Source organism: Hyalella azteca, unplaced genomic scaffold (assembly GCF_000764305.2).
Source record: "Hyalella azteca isolate HAZT.00-mixed unplaced genomic scaffold, Hazt_2.0.2 contig7668, whole genome shotgun sequence".
Lineage (NCBI taxonomy): Eukaryota > Metazoa > Arthropoda > Malacostraca > Amphipoda > Hyalellidae > Hyalella > Hyalella azteca.
This window is the reverse complement of record NW_025937787.1, coordinates 86,096-93,936: the sequence shown is the minus strand read 5'-3', so window position 1 is coordinate 93,936 and position 7,841 is coordinate 86,096.

Sequence of the window (7,841 nt, the reverse complement as noted above, 5' to 3'; positions counted from 1 at the left end):
GACGCGTTTTAACGCTGTCTTAGGGTGCGCACACAGTGGAAGCAGGTTGCCAGCGTGCTGGTTACATGCTCAGGCTGGCGCCTGAAACCATAGAATACAGAAGCCTATTCGTACAGGTTTTCACTGTGAACACTTACATTATTATCCTATGTTCATTCTTGTGGCAGGTTTGAGCAGGTTGCCCGCGCGGGCAAACCTGCTTTCACTGTGTGCGTACCCTTAGGGTAGGCTACGTTAGGTTAGGTTCTGTTATGTTGAGTTATGTCAGGTTTGGTTTGGTTAGGTTAGTTTAGGGTAGGGTAGGCTGGGTCAGTATGAGGTTAGTGTGTGTAGTTAATGATGCAGTTTAGATTGGTGGGAGAGTTATTTGTGTATTTTGTGCAAAGGGGTTTATTTCTTCCAATATTTTATGTTGTATGGTATTGGAGTTTTGCTGTATGCGTATATAGATTTGTTAATAGAATATATGTGAGTGTTGTTTTAAGATATGCACGGGCGTGCATTCATATTTGTGGATTAGGTTTTTTTTTTGTTCTGTCTTCTTATATGTATTGAATGTATTGTATTGTATAATGTTGATAATTAGTGCGAATGGGAGCATGTGTGTATGCGGTTGTTTCCAGCTGTCACCTACTTGTGCCTGTAGTTCCTCCACTCAGTCCACTGTTTCCTGGAACTGGATTGCGTACCTGCAGCGTCTTGCTTCATTAGCGTCTCTTTCTTGCTTCATGAGCGTCTCTTTTCGTTGAAGTTAAGACCCCGCAGCTAGATTTTTAGTGTATTTGTCTCCTCTGAAAGAGAGTCGTGTAAGTCTGTAGTGTGTAGGCCAACACAAGTCGTGAGACCGTGGCACCAGTTCGCCTTCTCACGTCACTGTCGAAGTTAGCTCATGGAGGTAAATACTTTGAAATGCGTTCTAGTATGATTTTCTTATACATGTTATGATTGCGTGTGAAACTCTTATTCTTATATGTGGAGCTTCATCTATGAAATATGTAGTACCAACATTATTCATTTGGTTATATATTATATACTATATCTTCACACTTATATACGTGATGTCTAAGCTGAATACAATTATTAGGTACCTTAAGCATAATACTGTAATGATATGTCAGTCGTGCATCATCAACGACATGGAGTTGTATGGTTTGTGGACATTTTAAAGCTTATCTAGTTGTACTAGAGAACGTCGCAGTCTGACGACAACACTGCTCATGCGTGAAACAGCGGCGTTTCGTCATAAGTTGTTGTTGTTGTTGTTGTAATTGCCCATCCTGGTGGTGGCGACTAGGCACTCGGTTTTTCCGGGCACTCGGTACCACTGGTAGTTCTACGACCATCACTGGCTCGCTGACCCGCCAGAACCATTTTATTGCATTACACAACACCCTGGACAAGCCAGGTATGTACTCATTTATCAACCAGAGTCATAAGTCGCGTACGTATGTCGCGTCGACATCTGAGTCAAGATTTTGACCAAATTTTGCGTGGAATTTATTTGCGTCCAGTTTCGATGCATATGGCTGTTGGGTTTACACTATTTTTTTGACGATTTTGCAGTTTTTAGCGTCTCCCTAAGTGGTAGCCTTGAAAATATTTTCCATTTTATTTCAATTGACGGCGGTTTTCTCACGTCACTGTTGCATTCCATTCTGCCTCAAACGTAAAATGACGAGGTAACTGAATGAATAAACCTCGTATGCTATAGAGTGATAAACAACAAGAAAATTACTATCAAAGTATATAAATATTTATTGAAATCTGTTAGCATTTACAGACTGTTAAGAGTTTTGTTAAACCTATACAGGCTGGCTGGGTTCACCTATTTTATTACGAATAAATTTCTAGTTTTTCTTCGTTCGTTTGTAATTACGTTGATTTGCCTCTAAAAGTGTCTTTTTTTGCTGAGCTTTCACCCTTTATTTTCCAGTTTTCCATCGTAGCCTAATTCATTGCATTTAATCCGTGAAAAAATGGGTCGAAGCGGCTCAGGAAAACAGATTTCATTTTACTTTGTGTGCATTATGGCCTTATTACTTGCTGGACTTTGAGACCATCATTACTTAAACTTGACTATACTTGACTAGATAATGAATACCAAACCCCGGCGCTGCAGCACAGCTACTCACTTCAACAAGTCGGTGCAACAAAAGAGAATGTACGTACCTATTGAACTCATATGTTGCAATATAACTCATTTACCCTGGCTTATGAATAAATTTAGGCAAGCGTTCAAGGGACTCGTGGCGCTGTCTGATCTATAACAAATTGGTGGATTCTCCAGCCTTCATTCAAGCCTCCATGGCTTCATATTTCTTCAAGTCATTTATGTTTTCTACTTCCACCTCAATTTATTTCGCATGCGTTAGTGTGATTTTGAGATTTCACTTGTGTTTTATTGTTGAATTAGTGCGCACTTGAATTAAAGCATTCCTCAAGTGTGTTACACAAGATAAATTCAGCGCTTTACCAGCATTGAAACAACGTACATTATGACTACAAATATTCCAAGTTTGCATTTATATTGTGTGTTGCAAGGTTGTGGTTTAACTCCCTCTCTCTTGAGCTTTTAGAGCGCATTTACCGAAGCACATTCCTGCCTTCTGCATGTCTTTATTTCTGGCAATGGTTGTTCTGGATGCCTGCATGCAGCTGCTGCTCGTTGCACCTGGAAAATGTCTATCATTTTCATGTGAAGCTTTGCCTGTTCTTCGAGTTAGGACTCGGATGCCTCCTTGTGAGGAAACTCAGCTTATGTTTTACTTGTGCATAGAAATTAATTGAGCGTTTGATGAACTTTTTTTTATTTCGTGTCCTGTTTGCTATCATGAATTTGCTGATAAGTAAATTGATCAAGAGACGCCTATATACAGGTTTATCTTGTACATTGCCATGCTACTGACCAGATATTCGGTGCAATTTTATCTTTGTTCTACGTTTGTACATCGAGGATACAAACGATCATTGACTCCTTAATTAAATATCGGAATAAGTTGCCTTACCTATAATTGACTAGACCTTTATGTACAATTTATCGCCATATCAACAGTAAATTGCGTTAGCATGTGTGAAAGCGAAGCAATACTTGTTCTTGTCTTGCCTCGGTGGCTCTGTTCATAGATTTATTTATTGTTAGGTTTCGTGTATATTCGTGTTTCTGTTGAGTTATTCAGTTTGAAATATTAGATCATTTTACTAGTGGTTCGAGTGATGTCTTTATTCTTGGAAATCTTTGTGCTTGCCGAACTGTTGTTCGCATCTTAACCGAGTCGTGTCCCATCAATATATATTATCTATTACAAATTTATTACTTGCTTTGCCTTCTTACCCTGAGAATAAAGTGCTAATAATATGGCCACACTTCTTCAAGATTTAGTGAGGAGGCTGTACAAGCTTGGCGAAAGAGTATTAGCTTTTATCTTGGAGGATCTTTAAAATTAATCGGTAAATTGTGGTTTCAGAACTTGTAAGAGACGTTGTCTGGAAGAAATTGTGTTTTACTAAAAAAAACTAAAAAAATTAGCTGCTTATTGAACGGTTCGCAAATGAAATATATAGTGGCTAAATAGACGTATTTGCGTGACTGAAACGTTGACCGGCTCTTACAACAGGATAAAAAAACATCATTGGATTATAAAAGATAATTATCATAATTCATACATACAACAGTGCTGTCACATTCCGGGTTACGACAAATTGGAACTACGTATAGCACTTCCGAGCGTCTTCCTGTGAAACGATCTTGATGTTAAGGATGAACTTAGTTTTTTTTTAAAGTGGCTTTGCGTGTACATGGCACCTTGCTAATGCCGTCGTGTTTTTCCATAGGGACAACGGTTATAGATTCACTTCATTCGGGGTGAGTAAAGAACAATGAAGAATTGTTACGACACATGTCAGCATCGAGGAGCCATTTGTTCCAGCCGAATCATCTGGAATAATGGGGCTAAGATAACCATTTTAAAACTATGTACACACACCAGTCACTGAACCGTTAAAACTTACGAAATGTGATTAATTAGCTTCACAATCAGGTTCAACTGCTGAACGCAATTGATGTCGCCAATAAACCGACTTACAAACGTAATCGACTCTGCCGTAATTGTATGCTAAAATCACATGCGAACAATACTCGAGTATGTCGCCTGATATTAACAATTTTTCCAACGCGGATGGCGACTTCAAGAATGTCGCGATTAATACGCCGAACAGCCGAAGCATACACGCGTTTAAATTATAATTTTGTGTGGACGTGACTCGTCTTCTGTTGTCCCTAGCATATGTGCAGCCGATTCCAATATCTGTGTTCAAGGTATCTAAAGGTCAGTAACCCGCGAGTAAAATTTTTGTTTCTTGCAAATTTTGGATCTATTCTTGGTCATCTGCATAATCACGAAAATTTGCGTGATCATTTCCAGAGCTGTTGTGATCCAGTTACGTCCTTGATCCATGCTTGTATTCATTTAACGCGCACCTTTCTTGCAACTCGTCCTTTGATGAGCTGCAATTAATAGGAACAAGAAATTAAGCGTTTGTGCTGTCATATTCCTTGTACAATTGTTCCCCACTCTGGCATCTTGCCATGAAATTCTTAGATCCATATAGCCAAATCTCACTGCCCGACCTCTCGTCACAGAACGTGGATGTTCCGGTGCTTATACTACAAGAGAAAAATTTTCAGCCGATAAAATTAGCGACAAGTACTTAACCTTCTAGCTCTGCCGGCTGAAAGCTTATACATTAGAAAAATATTAACTTGACAGTACTTTCTCATCTGCAAGCGCTAGTCACTAGAGCGTCGTTAGAAGCCTTCGAGTGAAGTTTGTGCACAGGGGAAGAATTCAGAACGTGGCACTAATGGCGAATTTAAAGAGGTTTTTGACGAAACACTTAGTGAAATTGTTGCAACTCTAGCTAAGGATACGAAAACCTTCGCCGATCAACGTAGAGTATGGGTGCAAGACTAGATAGGACGGAAAATTAACTTGAAGCATCATCAACTTTGTTACGCGAGCTTACTGAAAGTCACAAATAAACACATTACACCTGTTGAATCCCAACTGGCGTCGCTTTTCGGCTCAAAACAAACTTTTTTCACTGCAAGCGTCCGTTACCTCCATCTTTCCGCTGAAGAAGAAATTAGCCTGCCATTTCAAGTGGAAAGTACATGCCGCTAATACTATCGGCTAGTACTTTCTTCATGCATAAGCACTGGGTAAGGGTAGGTACATATGTCTGGTTTGCTTATCCACCTAGACTCGAGGAAGTGGCTCAGCTTCAAGATAGTCGCTTGTTGAATCTTCAAATTCTTGACAGGATAACACGTGCTATTATAGCCAGTGGGGATGAGTATGTTATTCACTTTAAGACGTTAATGATGTGTTTAACACGCTGCTGATCCAATGGCACAACGCAATACTACTGGTAATTAGTAATTTAGTAATTATTTAGCTCAGTTTCCTTTTCATAATGTTTATTACTGTATTTGAGAACTGTCGTGAGGTCCCCTTCCACATCTGACGTCTCCATCACATAAAGGGTTCAGTGAGCGGCCACACTTTAATCCTAATTATATGTACACTCAAACAGTACATTCAACTATTGGATGGAATAATTAATAACAAAGTTATGAGCTTGAATGGTGGCAGATAAATATCTCCGTGTAAATCATGACATTGCTTCTCTCCTATCCCGGCGTGCTCACTAGAGAATTATTCAAGAAACACAAATTATCTTTAAATTTAATTAATTTTGTACAGGTAAAACCATCAAATATATGATATTTTATTGTGCATTTTTTTATAATTTTATTTTGCATTGTGATTTTAATGAGAAGATTTAATTGAAATTTGATACGAGCAAGATATAATCTATGGACATTATTTGGTTATGCGCTGCAAGTGAAAATTCTAATCAAAGCCTAGTCACATTAGGCATGCGCAGTGAAATCTTGGAGAAAAGGAATAGAACAAATAATAGTTAGGGGGTTAATAATAATAAAATAATAGTTAACGGTTTTAACACTACCGCAAAGGAATTCCCGTGGCGAAATTTCTAGATTTCATTTCCTTTCGAGTGCTTGATTGGCTAAACAAGATCGGCGAAACTAATGCACCTTACATTTCCTATGAACCGAGATAACTTAAATCTTTCTAAAAACTACGTTATTGGAATAAGTAAGAGAGGCCTGCATACCACAGTTCATGATATAAGAACTCAGTGCAACGAATCAAAGTTACAGGCATAAAGGCTTCTTCATTTCACTACGCCGTGCAAGCTGGTAATTATTGCGCTGTACCCACACTAGTTGCAACTAATATTAAGAAATTAAATACCTTAATTATAGTTTACTTTACAAAATAAACACTAGACACAAATTTTGGGACTAGTTAATCCCTTGATATATTAACGCTCGAAAAATTAAAGAAAAACAGCAGCGATTCCACGATGGTTCTATTACAAGAAATCTTCAAGCAGTATTTAATTTCTAATCTACGTATTGAATACAGTATTCAAATGAATACCAAACATAATTTAGGAATATGTTAATCAATCCTAAATAAAACAGTGGTATTCCGTTGCCCAAAATTGCTGTGGAAGGAACTTAAAACGAATCGATACTAAAAAAAATTATCTTGACCGAGGAAACTTCTCCCAGAGACCATGAAGCTTTTCATGAACTTTCTTAGAGTTGCCGTAAGCTTTAGTTCATAATTACGCTAAGTAACGATCTAAGTCAATTGGCATCTCATCTACAAGCGAACTCCTCCAGTAAAGAAGAATATCGCAAGTGCGAAAGCAGATGAAGTCATAGCTTAGAGGTAGAGAATTAAATCGCGTAAAAAATTATCTTTCATTATGACTAAAGTGCGCACGATGCCTGAAATAAGCCACGAAATATTTGATATGGTCATGTTGCAATTAAGTTCAAAGGAGCAAATTATCTTGCGTCTAAGGCTAAACAATCATGAACAGCGACATTTACAAACTAAACGTTATTTTGCTAGAGTGCACTAATTCAGTTTAAGTACTAATATTGAATAAAAAAATGGCATTAAACTGTATCCTTATTTACGAAAATATAATAGCAATAATAATACCAAACTCTAATTTCGACATTACACACAGAAGCGCAAATTATTGAACTAAGCAAATGTGTTTTGTGCGCTCAGAGAACGCAAGGGAGGAAAAATTGGAATTCTGCACTCGATGTTCAATTGGACGCGCGCCTCGACTCCTGGGCACCCCGAGGGCCCTGACTGCTGGGCACACCGAATGCCCTGAGTGCTGGGCACACCGAGGGCCCTGACTGCTGGGCACACCGAGGGCCCTGAGTGCTGGGCACACCGAGGGCCCTGACTGCTGGGCACACCGAGGGCCCTGAGTGCTGGGCACACCGAGGGCCCTGACTGCTAGTTACACCGAGGGCCCTGACTGCTGGGCCCATCGTGTGCTTCTTCTTGAACTCGTAAAATTTGTAAAAATTCAAGGTTTCTGCAAACCATTTAGATCATCAACCTGCGAAGCAACAGGGAGCTAGGAAAAGAAACTTAACCGGCAATCCTTTTGTTCTAGTCAAAATCGAAGACGTTGCCATTTATCTCACAATACGTTGAAACATTCAAGTTGTTATAAGACTATACTAATGACTTGAATTATCTATCATAAAGAGAGTTGATCAGCTTGGTTAGAAGGCAAGGAGAAAAGAGCTACAACATGCACTCAAGCTGCATTTTTAAAACGCCGTGCATCAGTTATGTGGTCAGAGCCATTGAGATAAAGATTCCACTTCCGTGCTAAGGGCTTGGAGACCATTTAGAAAAATATATTTAACATTT